Here is a 15,566-nt window from a genome sequence, read left to right on the forward strand (position 1 = left end):
GAGAAGAAGAAGCAGAGCTCCAGTTAATGAAGCGCTGACCCACTTCCAGGGCATGTGCTGTTTCTGCTGCCGCCGGTGTCTGGTTTGTGTGTAATTTGTCCTGACCCCAGAGGGCCACTAATTTATCAGAGGTGTAAGGATAAACAGCATTATGTTCCTGCCTCTGGACCAGGCATTAGGCACAGAACCCACTGAAGCTTCTCCACTTAGCAACGCAAAACCACTGCAGGCCCAAGCACCGTTCCAACTGCTATTATCTGTTTATTCAACGCACAGACACTAACAGGGCAAAGTCTATGAATGACAGATGGGCTTCAAAACAATTTAACATACAGTACAGGTCCACACTTTATTTATTTATTTTTTTTAACCTTCTGTTTACTGGTTTGTGTTATTTTTTAACATATAGAAAAAAAGAACATCGTTCCGTCGTATGATACAAAAGTCCAACACAGACAAACAACATGTGGAACACCCCCAGCACACGTCCCCTCCACATCACAAGAAAGATGAAAAATTAACAAATAAATAAACAGGAAATAAATACCAAATAGACGTACAAAATTCCCACTTTAAATGTTACAAAAAAAAAAAAAACCTGTATAACAAAATGCTCACACTGTAAAAAAAAAACAAAAACAAAACAAAAAGCAGTATTATTCCTTCAGCATAATAACAGAAAGTAACCATCTCATAAAAATATGGTAATTTTTCATAATTCAAATACATTTTTTTGCCCTAACTTTACAGGAGATTTTGCATATTTTTTTTTACTTTTTAATGTTTAATACAGAATATTTACATGTATTAAAACAATCCAATTCCCTATAAATATATATATATATAATTTTCTGTCAGACTCAGTTGTCCAATCCACTGATAAAAACTGTATTTGGACAGTTTATCAGTGCTTATACATGTTATACATTCACAAAAATACATTTATTCAACATTTTTGTTATGAAACCTCCTGTAATTACACAAGATATTTGTCAATGAACAAACAAGTCTGGTTCAACTGACAGAACTAATACTTCTGTTACCGTTAACTGTCAGTAATTTTATCTGGTTTTATTTATTTATTTGTTTTACAGTATGAAACTTTAAATTAACAGTTTAATCTCATGAATACAAAAGAAATGTTTGTGAAATTATGATACATTTGCAAATGTATTTTAACTGTATTTTTCTGTGAAAAAAGAAAAAAATTCTTTTAAAAAATGTAAATTTTCTGGTTCTTCACAGTTCCAGTTTTTTCCTGTTCTTTTCCATTTGACATGTAAAATCACAGTCTGTTTTTATCATTTCATTGATATTTTCCTGTTTCTTAAAAATACAGGGAAAATCTGTCAAATAAACAGTGAAAATTCTGTTCAGTTGCAGGGTTTTTTTTTTTACAGTGCAGTCAAGAGAAACATGACAGATTGCACTATTAACATCGATCAGAAAAGGAGTCCATGTCTTTTCAAAAGTGTTGGAGGCTCCAGCTAACGTCAAACCAATTTTTTCCAGTTTGAGAAAATAAAGTACTTTGTTGATCCATTCTGAGAAGGATGGTGGAGGTGAGGATTTCCACTTTAACAATATCAGCCTCCTGGCCATAAAGATGAAATGCAATCATGTTTTTATTAGCAGAGGAAAACAGGTCCACATTTTACTGTTTGACCAGCTCTGTGAATCCAGTGAATTAGCTTCACTGTAAAAAAAAATCTGTAATTGAACAGAATTTTCACTGTTTATTTGACAGATTTTTCCTGTATTTTTCAGATCCAGGAAAATATCAATGAAATGACAAAAACAAACTGTGATTTTACATGTCAAATGGAAAAGAACAGGAAAAAACTATAACTGTGAATAACCATAAAATTTACATTTTTTTAAATAATTTTTTTCTTTTTTCACAGAAAAATACAGTTAAAATACATTTGCAAATGTATCATAATTTCACAAATATTTCTTTTCTATTTATGAGATTAAACTGTTAATTTAAAGTTTCATATTGTAAAACAAATAAATAAATAAAACCAGATAAAATTACTGACAGTTAACAGTAACAGAAGTATTAGTTCTGTCAGTTGAACCAGACTTGTTTGTTAATTGACAAATATCTTGTGTAATTACAGGAGGTTTCAAAACAAAAATGTTGAATAAATGTATTTTTGTGAATGTATAACATGTATAAGCACTGATAAACTGTCCAAATACAGTTTTTATCAGTGGATTGGACAACTGAGTCTCACTGAAAATTATTTATATATATATATTTATAGGGAATTGGATTGTTTTAATACATGTACAGGGTGGGGAAGCAACATGTGCAATGAACATTTAGTTGTTTTTTCTCAGCAGACACTACGTCAGTTGTTTTGAACCCAAACATATACTGATGTCATAATCATACCTAACACTATTATCCATACCTTTTCACAAACTTTTGCCCATATGAGTAATCAGGAAAGCAAACGTCAAAGAGTGTGTGATTTGCTGAATGCACTCGTCACACCAAAGGAGATTTCCAAAATAGTTGGAGTGTCCATAAAGACTGTTTATAATGGAAAGAAGAGAATGACTATGAGCAAAACTATTACCAGAAAGTCTGGAAGATACTATTAAAGAAGAATGGGAGAAGTTGTCACCCCCAATATTTGAGGAACACTTGTGCAAGTTTCAGGAAGCGTGTGAAGGCAGTTATTGAGAAAGAAGGAGGACACATAGAATAAAAACATTTTCTATTATGGACATTTTCTTGTGGCAAATAAATTCTCATGACTTTCAATAAACTAACTGGTCATACACTGTCTTTGAATCACTGCCTCAAAATATTGTACATTTTTTCTTCCCCACCCTGTAAATATTCTTTATTAAACATTAAAAAGTCCCAAAAAAAAATGCAAAATCTCCTGTAAAGTTAGGGCAAAAAACTGTATTTGAATCATGGAAAATTACCGTATTTTTATGAGATAGTTATTTTCTGTTATTTAACAGTATTTTTTCGACGCCCCTGCTGCCGGAATAATACTGTTCTTTTACTTTTTTTTTTTTTTTTTTTTTTTTTTACAGTGTTGGCTCCTAACCAAACCCCCCCCCCCCAAAATCCACCTCTAAAAGCCCAGTGTTTCATCATCTAATTGGTTGGATGTATCTGGGGCAGGAACGATAAAATAAACACATCAGCACAGACCTTTGAAGGCTCTATCTGTGGAACTCAAATGTCAAGAAGGCAAAGCCGTTGATGCAGAGCTCCGTTCATTTTCTACTGCGCTTCAAACAGCTGATGGAGGCTCATTTAGAACCCTCCACATCAACACTATGGCACTCAATTAGTTCAAACATGTTAGAGATGTTGCAGCGCATTCTCATCCAAACCCCTTTAAAGTTTATTTCAAACAGTCTGAGTATGCCAACAAACTCAACCCAGGCAACTCAGCCAATAGGAAAAGAAGACACCAGGACATTTCTGTTTGTTAAACTATGATCCAACAATACTTTTCATATCATTATTTCTACATATGTTTTCATGAAAAAAGCAAGAACTGTGACTGCCTTCAAACTGAAGTCAATGAAAAGTAGCTTTAACTGTAAAACCACTGGTGACGACCAGACGTGAGTTCCACAAATCCCTGGTTTTCATCGACTTTTTCTTTTTTTCATTTTTTTGGTCCATTGTAGTACAGTGGGAATAGTGGACTCCAGATCTAGTCTCATGAAAGGAATGTGTGGTGGCCCAGAGGTGCAACAGCCCAAAAAAATGATCCACTGTAAGAAAAAAGAAAAGAACAGCTCAAAAAAAGTATCCACTGTAAGAAAAACGAAAAGAACAGCTCAAAAAAAGTATCCACTGTAAGAAAAACGAAAAGAACAGCTCAAAAAAAGTATCCACTGTAAGAAAAACGAAAAGAACAGCTCAAAAAAAGTATCCACTGTAAGAAAAAAGAAAAGAACAGCTCAAAAAAAGTATCCACTGTAAGAAAAAAGAAAAGAACAGCCCAAAAAAATTATCCACTGTTCTCTTTTTTTTTCTTAGAGTGGATCATTTTTTGGGCTGTTCTCTTGTATTGTGTGTTTACTAAACTAACTAAAACAGATAAATATTCTGGATCAAATTCCCTTGGTTTTGGTCTTTGTCAATGTCAGATTGATGTTAAATGGATTTCTTTGTCTCTCTCAGTTTTCTGTGCTGTCTCCATACGACACTTTTTGCTCCGTCACTTGTGTTCACTTGTGGTTTCCAGTCGTCTTCTGGTCCCCACTCTACCTGGAAACATGGAGACTAAAGCAGCAGAGTCCTGTCTGGGATGGATTTGAATAGGAGCACAGAGAAGAAGAGAAAAGAGACCACTGAACTACAACTGAACTACAACTGAACTACAACTGAACTACAACTGAACTACAACTAAACTACAACTGAACTACAACTGAACTACAACTGAACTACAACTAAACTACAACTGAACTAAAACTAAACTACAGCTGAACTACAACTGAACTACAACTGAACTACAACTGAACTACAACTAAACTACAACTGAACTACAACTGAACTACAACTGAACTACAACTAAACTACAACTGAACTACAACTGAACTACAACTGAACTACAACTAAACTAAAACTAAACTACAACTGAACTACAACTGAACTACAACTGAACTACAACTAAACTACAGCTGAACTACAACTGAACTACAACTGAACTACAACTGAACTACAACTAAACTACAACTGAACTACAACTAAACTACAGCTGAACTACAACTGAACTACAACTAAACTACAACTGAACTACAACTGAACTACAACTGAACTACAACTAAACTAAAACTAAACTACAACTGAACTAAAACTGAACTACAACTGAACTACAACTGAACTACAACTAAGCATTTAGAAAATAATGAAAACTAATAAAAACTATGAAACCTGCTCTGAAAATGAATTCAAACGAACTGAATTAGAGAAAAAACAGTCCAAACTAAAGTGGAATGAAAAATCCAGAACTATTGGAGCCTTGCCTCAGACCTGATCAGGTGTTTTTTTTCTTCAGTGTTTGATAATGCTGTTCACTGGTTCTGACCCACAGTGGTCTGTGCACAGGTCCATTTACTGAGTGGATTAGCAGAGTGTGGGCACAGGACGCTTCCTCCTCCAAACACGTTGCTTTGATAGCGTGGGTGGAATCAGGGAAGGTCCTGCTGAGACGGGTAATTGAATTCCATGTGGTTAAAAGCTCCTTTTCACACTTGACGCCAAAACCTGACCCTGGTCACACCTGACAGGAAAAGAGACCACTGCTGGAACTACAGCTCTGCTGCACTCACACTGATGTTTCTTCAGTGTTTTAAACTCAGATTCCCATGATTCCAGACACACTGACCAGACCAGCGGTAACTAATGAGGAGGAAGACATGTCATTTTGGTTTAGGGACTCTTTTGGTTTTTTTCCTTCCTTTTTTTCTTTTTCTCTAATGCACAGTTCTGTATTGTTTGTTGTCATTACTGTTTGCAGTTTCCAGTTTCCAGTGCATGTTTATGTACACTGTGGTTTGTACGAAGCAAAGTAATCCACTACTCTTTGGTGATGTTCAAACCCCTGTGTGACCCAAAATGATGTCTGACTGTTTCTGGGTTTTTTGTTCAGAACTACAGGGCATGAGTGCTTTACAGGGCATTTCTGCCGTTAACGTCGAGTCATGCTTTGTGCCGTCTATACAACTGCTACACAGGATCACTGCTGATCTGGGATCCACATGGAGACAGTAAGAGTCCACCATGTCAGGAAGCACGTGGTGGGAGTTTGGGGCCCAAAGACTGATCAGCTGTCGGGTTTAATGAGAACTAGAAAAGCACTCACAGAGCGCAGACCTCCGCCAAGACAGATCTGCCCCCCCCCCCATCACCACCAAAATGTAATCATTTTTCCTTGTGCCAGTGTCAACGTTTCCTGAAAATTTCCTGAAAATCCATCCACAACTTTTTGAGTTATCCTGCTAACAAACAAACAAACAAACAAACAAACAAACAAACAAACAAACAAACACACAAACAAACAAAGCAAAGCGATCACAGTCCCTCCTGGCAGAGGTAATGAGCAAACTTTAAGTGAGGACAAACTAAATAAGTACCATTTTAGCTGTCAACACAACAAGTGATCACCAGTAACTCAGGTTAATGAACTTAATAAAGGGTTAAATACAAATACTAAATGATTAAACTAAATAGGTGTAAATTAAAAATACAAATACTAAATGATTAAACTAAATAGGTGTAAATTAAAAATACAAATACTAAATGATTAAACTAAATGGGTGTGAGGTGGATGGCACACACCTGATTAGTGGGGGTGGGGGGTGGGGTGGGGGGGTCACTACAGCTCCCTCACAAAGACATTGTAAATATCACATGCATTATGTTTCGTTTCAACATATTTGTTCTTATAAGTTAAAATTTCCAAAAGGCCAAACTTTCTCCTGAATATAAATGTAAATTGTTCATAGACAATGTATGTCATTCTGTCAGAAGTGTTAAAATTAACTGTTTTGTGGGTTTGTGCTGCGTTACTCTCACATTTCAACATCTCCAACACTTGGTTAGGTTTAGGGTTGTGTTTAAAACTCACATGTGATATAAATGACTCAAAGTATTTAATATTTAAATCAATTCATGATTTTGTTCTGAAGCCTTAGCAGCTTGTTTTTATGAGCTACAGCAGAACTGATAGAACTCCAGCATCTGTCCTGAAGGCTTCGACTTCAAGGAAGTAGGGGTGGAAGGGTGAGTGGTGGGTTTACAAACATGCAGATTATTCAGTGAATTATGAGTCCTTGTAACAAAGTAAATCCCAGACTATGTAGCAAAACAGAATTCATTTAGGTTTATGTTTATACAAAAGTTATATTATATCCTTCGTCTTCTGTCTGAATGTCAGTGCAGGATGTAATCAGACTTATTAAAAACACAATCCGTCCATGGCTTCGTACAGCTGCACATTATAGAAGCAGCCCCTAATTACAAAGATCAGTGCACTTTGGAGAGTTCAGTGGTGCAAAACACACCGGTACTGGTCCACAGAAAAGGGGATCAAATGAAAATGACATGGTCCAATGAGTCCTTCTGTTAGGACAACACTAGGTTTGGACCCAAATGCACCAGACAGAGACAAAAAGAGCTTAGCTGGAGTATTTATTTACTCAAAGAATCAAAGGAACAAAAAATATCTCTTCACAATCATGAAATCAAAAAAACAAATTCAAAAATCTTCTCAATGGAGGTATCAAAAGTCTGACAAAAACATCTTCACATACGTGGTATCAAAAAATAAACAAAAACATCTTCACAAAACAAGGTATAAAAAAATCTAAAAGTTCGTCACAAAACGTGATTTCAAAAATTAACACAAAAACCTTCTCAGTTGAGGAACCAAAAAATACAATAAAAAGATCTTCACAAATGTGGATTCAATAAACGTACAAAGCAGCACGGGAGACGCACAGGCCTAGCATAGGAGACGCACAGGCCTAGCATAGGAGACGCACACGCCTAGCATAAGAGACGCACAGGCCTAGCACGGGAGACGCACAGGCCTAGCATAAGAGACGCACAGGCCTAGCATAGGAGACGCACAGGCCTAGCACAGGAGACGCACAGGCCTAGCACAGGAGACGCACAGGCCTAGCATAAGAGACGCACAGGCCTAGCACAGGAGACGCACAGGCCTAGCACAGGAGACGCACAGGCCTAGCATAGGAGACGCACAGGCCTAGCATAGGAGACGCACAGGCCTAGCATAGGAGACGCACAGGCCTAGCACAGGAGACGCACAGGCCTAGCACAGGAGACGCACAGGCCTAGCATAAGAGACGCACAGGCCTAGCATAGGAGACGCACAGGCCTAGCACAGGAGACGCACAGGCCTAGCACAGGAGACGCACAGGCCTAGCATAAGAGACGCACAGGCCTAGCACAGGAGACGCACAGGCCTAGCACAGGAGACGCACAGGCCTAGCATAGGAGACGCACAGGCCTAGCATAGGAGACGCACAGGCCTAGCACAGGAGACGCACAGGCCTAGCACAGGAGACGCACAGGCCTAGCACGGGAGACGCACAGGCCTAGCACGGGAGACGCACAGGCCTAGCACGGGAGACGCACAGGCCTAGCATAGGAGACGCACACGCCTAGCATAGGAGACGCACACGCCTAGCATAAGAGACGCACAGGCCTAGCACGGGAGACGCACACGCCTAGCATAGGAGACGCACAGGCCTAGCATAGGAGACGCACAGGCCTAGCACGAAAGACGCACAGGCCTAGCATAGGAGACGCACAGGCCTAGCACAGGAGACGCACAGGCCTAGCATAGGAGACGCACAGGCCTAGCACGAAAGACGCACAGGCCTAGCACGGGAGACGCACAGGCCTAGCATAGGAGACGCACAGGCCTAGCATAGGAGACGCACAGGCCTAGCACAGGAGACGCACACGCCTAGCATAGGAGACGCACAGGCCTAGCACAGGAGACGCACAGGCCTAGCACGGGAGACGCACAGGCCTAGCACAGGAGACGCACAGGCCTAGCATAAGAGACGCACAGGCCTAGCATAGGAGACGCACAGGCCTAGCATAGGAGACGCACACGCCTAGCATAGGAGACGCACACGCCTAGCATAGGAGACGCACACGCCTAGCATAGGAGACGCACACGCCTAGCATAAGAGACGCACAGGCCTAGCACGGGAGACGCACACGCCTAGCATAGGAGACGCACAGGCCTAGCACGGGAGATGCACAGGCCTAGCATAGGAGACGCACAGGCCTAGCACGGGAGACGCACAGGCCTAGCATAAGAGACGCACAGGCCTAGCACGGGAGACGCACAGGCCTAGCACGGGAGACGCACAGGCCTAGCATAAGAGACGCACAGGCCTAGCATAGGAGACGCACAGGCCTAGCATAAGAGACGCACAGGCCTAGCATAGGAGACGCACAGGCCTAGCACGGGAGACGCACAGGCCTAGCATAGGAGACGCACAGGCCTAGCACGGGAGACGCACAGGCCTAGCATAAGAGACGCACAGGCCTAGCATAGGAGACGCACAGGCCTAGCACGGGAGACGCACAGGCCTAGCACGGGAGATGCACAGGCCTAGCATAGGAGACGCACAGGCCTAGCACGGGAGACGCACAGGCCTAGCATAAGAGACGCACAGGCCTAGCATAGGAGACGCACAGGCCTAGCATAAGAGACGCACAGGCCTAGCATAGGAGACGCACAGGCCTAGCATAGGAGACGCACAGGCCTAGCACAGGAGACGCACAGGCCTAGCATAGGAGACGCACAGGCCTAGCACAGGAGACGCACAGGCCTAGCATAGGAGACGCACAGGCCTAGCATAAGAGACGCACAGGCCTAGCATAAGAGACGCACAGGCCTAGCATAAGAGACGCACAGGCCTAGCACAGGAGACGCACTGACAGCACACACCAGGACACGAGGGAGTTCAGCTGGAGCACACGTCACATGATCACATGGTTTTCTGTTTACGACGCCACATCTGTAGGCAAGCTTTCCTGGGATCGTCCAGTTGTCCATTGTTGGTGATCTTTCTCTTTCTCCTGTGTAGATCTACAATAAGGTAAAGCTTTAAGCAGTGTTACCATGGTAACCACATGTGTTGTGGTTGGTTGCAATAGATGAGTTTCATGTGACGTATGCATACATTCAGTCTGGGAGGAGGAAGTCACACAGAGTTCATACTGTGTTAAAGGATGGACCCGCTAAACTCCTGTTAGAGGATGGACCTGCTAAACTGTTAAAGGATGGACCTGCTAAACTCCTTTTAAAGGATGGACCCGCTAAACTCCTGTTAAAGGATGGACCCGCTAAACCCCTGTTAAAGGATGGACCCGCTAAACTCCTGTTAAAGAATGGACCTGTTAAACTCCTGTTAAATGATGGACCTGCTAAACTCCTGTTAGAGGATGGACCTGCTAAACTGTTAAAGGATGGACCTGCTAAACTCCTTTTAAAGGATGGACCCGCTAAACTCCTGTTAAAGGATGGACCCGCTAAACCCCTGTTAAAGGATGGACCCGCTAAACTCCTGTTAAAGAATGGACCTGTTAAACTCCTGTTAAATGATGGACCTGCTAAACTCCTGTTAGAGGATGGACCTGCTAAACTGTTAAAGGATGGACCTGCTAAACTCCTTTTAAAGGATGGACCCGCTAAACTCCTGTTAAAGGATGGACCCGCTAAACTCCTGTTAAAGGCTGGACCCGCTAAACTCCTGTTAAAGGATGGACCCGCTAAACTCCTGTTAGAGGATGGACCCGCTAAACTCCTGTTAAAGGATGGACCCGCTAAACTCCTGTTAAAGGATGGACCCGCTAAACTCCTGTTAGAGGATGGACCCGCTAAACTCCTGTTAGAGGATGGACCCGCTAAACTCCTGTTAAAGGATGGACCCGCTAAACTCCTGTTAGAGGATGGACCCGCTAAACTCCTGTTAAAGGATGGACCCGCTAAACTCCTGTTAAAGGATGGACCCGCTAAACTCCTGTTAGAGGATGGACCCGCTAAACTCCTGTTAAAGGATGGACCCGCCAAACTCCTGTTAGAGGATGGACCCGCTAAACTCCTGTTAAAGGATGGACCTGTTAAACTCCTGTTAAAGGATGGACCCGCTAAACTCCTGTTAAAGGATGGACCTGTTAAACTCCTGTTAAAGGATAGACCCGCTAAACCCCTGTTAAAGGATGGACCCGCTAAACTCCTGTTAAAGGATGGACCTGTTAAACTCCTGTTAAAGGATGGACCCGCTAAACTCCTGTTAAAGGATGGACCTGTTAAACTCCTGTTAAAGGATGGACCTGCTAAACTCCTGTTAGAGGATGGACCTGCTAAACTGTTAAAGGATGGACCTGCTAAACTCCTTTTAAAGGATGGACCCGCTAAACTCCTGTTAAAGGATGGACCCGCTAAACCCCTGTTAAAGGATGGACCCGCTAAACTCCTGTTAAAGAATGGACCTGTTAAACTCCTGTTAAATGATGGACCTGCTAAACTCCTGTTAGAGGATGGACCTGCTAAACTGTTAAAGGATGGACCTGCTAAACTCCTGTTAAAGGATGGACCCGCTAAACTCCTGTTAAAGGATGGACCCGCTAAACCCCTGTTAAAGGATGGACCCGCTAAACTCCTGTTAAAGAATGGACCTGTTAAACTCCTGTTAAATGATGGACCTGCTAAACTCCTGTTAGAGGATGGACCTGCTAAACTGTTAAAGGATGGACCTGCTAAACTCCTTTTAAAGGATGGACCCGCTAAACTCCTGTTAAAGGATGGACCCGCTAAACCCCTGTTAAAGGATGGACCCGCTAAACTCCTGTTAGAGGATGGACCTGCTAAACTCCTGTTAGAGGATGGACCTGCTAAACTGTTAAAGGATGGACCTGCTAAACTCCTGTTAAAGGATGGACCCGCTAAACTCCTGTTAAAGGATGGACCTGCTAAACTGTTAAAGGATGGACCTGTTAAACTCCTGTTAAAGGATGGACCCGCTAAACTCCTGTTAAAGGATGGACCCGCTAAACTCCTGTTAAAGGATGGACCTGCTAAACTGTTAAAGGATGGACCTGCTAAACTCCTGTTAAAGGATGGACCTGCTAAACTCCTGTTAGAGGATGGACCTGCTACACTGTTAAAGGATGGACCTGCTAAACTCCTGTTAAAGGATGGACCTGCTAAACTCCTGTTAAAGGATGGACCTGTTAAACTCCTGTTAAAGGATGGACCCGCTAAACTCCTGTTAAAGGATGGACCCGCCAAACTCCTGTTAAAGGATGGACCCGCTAAACTCCTGTTAAAGGATGGACCCGCTAAACTCCTGTTAAAGGATGGACCCACTAAACTCCTGTTAAAGGATGGACCTGCTAAACTCCTGTTAAAGGATGGACCCGCTAAACTCCTGTTAACTGATGGACCTGCTAAACTCCTGTTAGAGGATGGACCTGCTAAACTCCTGTTAGAGGATGGACCTGCTAAACTGTTAAAGGATGGACCCGCTAAACTCCTGTTAGAGGATGGACCTGCTAAACTCCTGTTAGAGGATGGACCCGCTAAACTCCTGTTAGAGGATGGACCTGCTAAACTGTTAAAGGATGGACCTGCTAAACTCCTGTTAAAGGATGGACCTGCTAAACTCCTGTTAAAGGATGGACCTGTTAAACTCCTTTTAAAGGATGGACCCGCTAAACTCCTGTTAAAGGATGGACCCGCTAAACTCCTGTTAAAGGATGGACCTGCTAAACTCCTGTTAAAGGATGGACCCGCTAAACTCCTGTTAACTGATGGACCTGCTAAACTCCTGTTAGAGGATGGACCTGCTAAACTCCTGTTAGAGGATGGACCTGCTAAACTGTTAAAGGATGGACCCGCTAAACTCCTGTTAGAGGATGGACCTGCTAAACTCCTGTTAGAGGATGGACCCGCTAAACTCCTGTTAGAGGATGGACCTGCTAAACTGTTAAAGGATGGACCTGCTAAACTCCTTTTAAAGGATGGACCCACTAAACTCCCATTAAAGGATGGACCTGTTAAAATCCTGTTAAAGGATGGACCTGCTAAACTCCTGTTAGAGGATGGACCTGTTAAACTCCTGTTAGAGGATGGACCTGCTAAACTCCTGTTAGAGGATGGACCCGCTAAACTCCTGTTAAAGGATGGACCTGCTAAACTCCTGTTAAAGGATGGACCCGTTAAACTCCTGTTAAAGGATGGACCCGCTAAACTCCTGTTAAAGGATGGACCCGCTAAACTCCTGTTAGAGGATGGACCTGCTAAACTCCTGTTAGAGGATGGACCTGCTAAACTCCTGTTAGAGGATGGACCTGCTAAACTCCTGTTATAGGATGGACCTGCTAAACTCCTGTTAACTGATGGACCTGCTAAACTCCTGTTAGAGGATGGACCTGCTAAACTCCTGTTAGAGGATGGACCTGCTAAACTCCTGTTAGAGGATGGACCTGCTAAACTCCTGTTAGAGGATGGACCTGCTAAACTGTTAAAGGATGGACCCGCTAAACTCCTGTTAGAGGATGGACCTGCTAAACTGTTAAAGGATGGACCTGCTAAACTCCTTTTAAAGGATGGACCCACTAAACTCCCGTTAAAGGATGGACCTGCTTAACTCCTGTTAAAGGATGGACCTGCTAAACTCCTGTTAAAGGATGGACCCGTTAAACTCCTGTTAAAGGATGGACCCGCTAAACTCCTGTTAAAGGATGGACCCGCTAAACTCCTGTTAGAGGATGGACCTGCTAAACTCCTGTTAGAGGATGGACCTGCTAAACTCCTGTTAGAGGATGGACCTGGTAAACTCCTGTTAACTGATGGACCTGCTAAACTCCTGTTAGAGGATGGACCTGCTAAACTCCTGTTAGAGGATGGACCTGCTAAACTCCTGTTAGAGGATGGACCTGCTAAACTGTTAAAGGATGGACCCGCTAAACTCCTGTTAGAGGATGGACCTGCTAAACTGTTAAAGGATGGACCTGCTAAACTCCTTTTAAAGGATGGACCCACTAAACTCCCGTTAAAGGATGGACCTGTTAAACTCCTGTTAAAGGATGGACCTGTTAAACTCCTGTTAGAGGATGGACCTGTTAAACTCCTGTTAGAGGATGGACCTGCTAAACTCCTGTTAGAGGATGGACCTGCTAAACTCCTGTTAAAGGATGGACCTGCTAAACTCCTGTTAAAGGATGGACCCGTTAAACTCCTGTTAAAGGATGGACCCGCTAAACTCCTGTTAAAGGATGGACCCGCTAAACTCCTGTTAGAGGATGGACCCGCTAAACTCCTGTTAGAGGATGGACCTGCTAAACTCCTGTTAGAGGATGGACCTGCTAAACTCCTGTTAGAGGATGGACCTGGTAAACTCCTGTTAACTGATGGACCTGCTAAACTCCTGTTAGAGGATGGACCTGCTAAACTCCTGTTAGAGGATGGACCTACTAAACTCCTGTTAGAGGATGGACCTGCTAAACTCCTGTGTGCCGTTTATTCCTTCTCTTTCACCAGTATCAGTTCTGCATACAGACCGCTGGGTTCCACTGGTGGCAGCGCTGCTTCTGTTTAGAATCATTAGCATGGTTAGCCTTGCTTGTCAGTATAGTTAGCCTAGCTTGTCAGTATAGTTAGCCTAGCTTGTCAGTACAGTTAGCCTAGCTTCTCAGTATAGTTAGCCTGCGTGCCTGTAGCCTTAGCGGTGTGTAAAAACAGAACAGTCCTCATGTGGTCCGGTGCTGCAGACCCTTTAAACCTCCAGGAGGACTTCCCCTGGACCATCACCTACAGACACAGTGGGTGTGGATCTACCTGCTCCCTTTAGTTTCCTCAGCTGGGTGAGGCAGATGGAAGTGGGCGGAGCTACAGCGGCGACACCGCTGAGTTCAGCTGGAGCTGGAGACAATACTGCCCCCCCGTCTGTGCCGGTCTGCTGTAACTATGGGACAGCCTTCCACATGAGGCCCAGTCACATGAGGAAGATGGGAGGGGCTTTAGGACACAGACAGTTGATGGAGCGTTTACAGTGAACATATGGGACCGTTCACCAGTTCTGGGCAAGGGTCTAATAGTTCTGGATTTTTCATTCTAGTTCAGTTTTATTTAGTTTTGACTTTTTTTTTTCCCTAATTCAGTTTGTTTTAATTTGTTTTTAGAGCAGGTTTGATAGTTTTTATTAGTTTTCATTTTTTTCTAAATGCTTAGTTTTAGTTTAGTTGTAGTTTAGTTTTACTTTAGTTTTAGTTTAGATGTAGTTTAGTTGTAGTTTAGTTTTAGTTTAGTTGTAGTTTAGTTTTAGTTTAGTTGTAGTTTAGTTTTACTTTAGTTTTAGTTTAGATGTAGTTTAGTTGTAGTTTTAGTTCAGTTGTAGTTCAGTTGTAGTTCAGTTGTAGTTTAGTTGTAGTTCAGTTGTAGTTCAGTTGTAGTTTAGTTGTAGTTCAGTTGTAGTTTAGTTGTAGTTCAGTTGTAGTTTAGTTCTAGTTCAGTTGTAGTTCAGCTGTAGTTTAGTTGTAGTTCAGTTGTAGTTCAGCTGTAGTTTAGTTGTAGTTCAGTTGTAGTTTAGTTGTAGTTCAGTTGTAGTTTAGTTGTAGTTCAGTTGTAGTTCAGTTGTAGTTCAGTTGTAGTTTAGTTGTAGTTCAGTTGTAGTTCAGTTGTAGTTTAGTTGTAGTTCAGTTGTAGTTTAGTTGTAGTTCAGTTGTAGTTCAGTTGTAGTTTAGTTGTAGTTCAGTTGTAGTTCAGTTGTAGTTCAGTTGTAGTTTAGTTGTAGTTCAGTTGTAGTTCAGTTGTAGTTCAGTTGTAGTTTAGTTGTAGTTCAGTTGTAGTTCAGTTGTAGTTTAGTTGTAGTTCAGTTGTAGTTCAGTTGTAGTTCAGTTGTAGTTCAGTGGTCTCTTTTCTCTTCTTCTCTGTGCTCCTATTCAAATCAATCCCAGACAGGACTCTGCTGCTTTAGTCTCCATGTTTCCAGGTAGAGTGGGGACCAGAAGACGACTGGAAACCACA

General features: G+C 42.3%; 1 protein-coding gene across 1 annotated transcript in view; it reads right to left on the reverse strand.

Moving 5' to 3' along the window:
- Positions 1–556: 556 nt before the first annotated feature.
- Positions 557–15,566, reverse strand: part of nphp4 (nephronophthisis 4) — a 360,146-nt gene continuing 345,136 nt past the window's right edge. Inside the window, exon 22 of the mRNA XM_030138849.1 lies at positions 557–598. The gene's annotated coding sequence lies outside the window, so the exon portion shown is untranslated. The remainder of the gene's footprint in view (positions 599–15,566) is intronic.

Source organism: Sphaeramia orbicularis, chromosome 7 (genome assembly GCF_902148855.1).
Source record: "Sphaeramia orbicularis chromosome 7, fSphaOr1.1, whole genome shotgun sequence".
Taxonomy (NCBI): Eukaryota; Metazoa; Chordata; class Actinopteri; order Kurtiformes; family Apogonidae; genus Sphaeramia; species Sphaeramia orbicularis.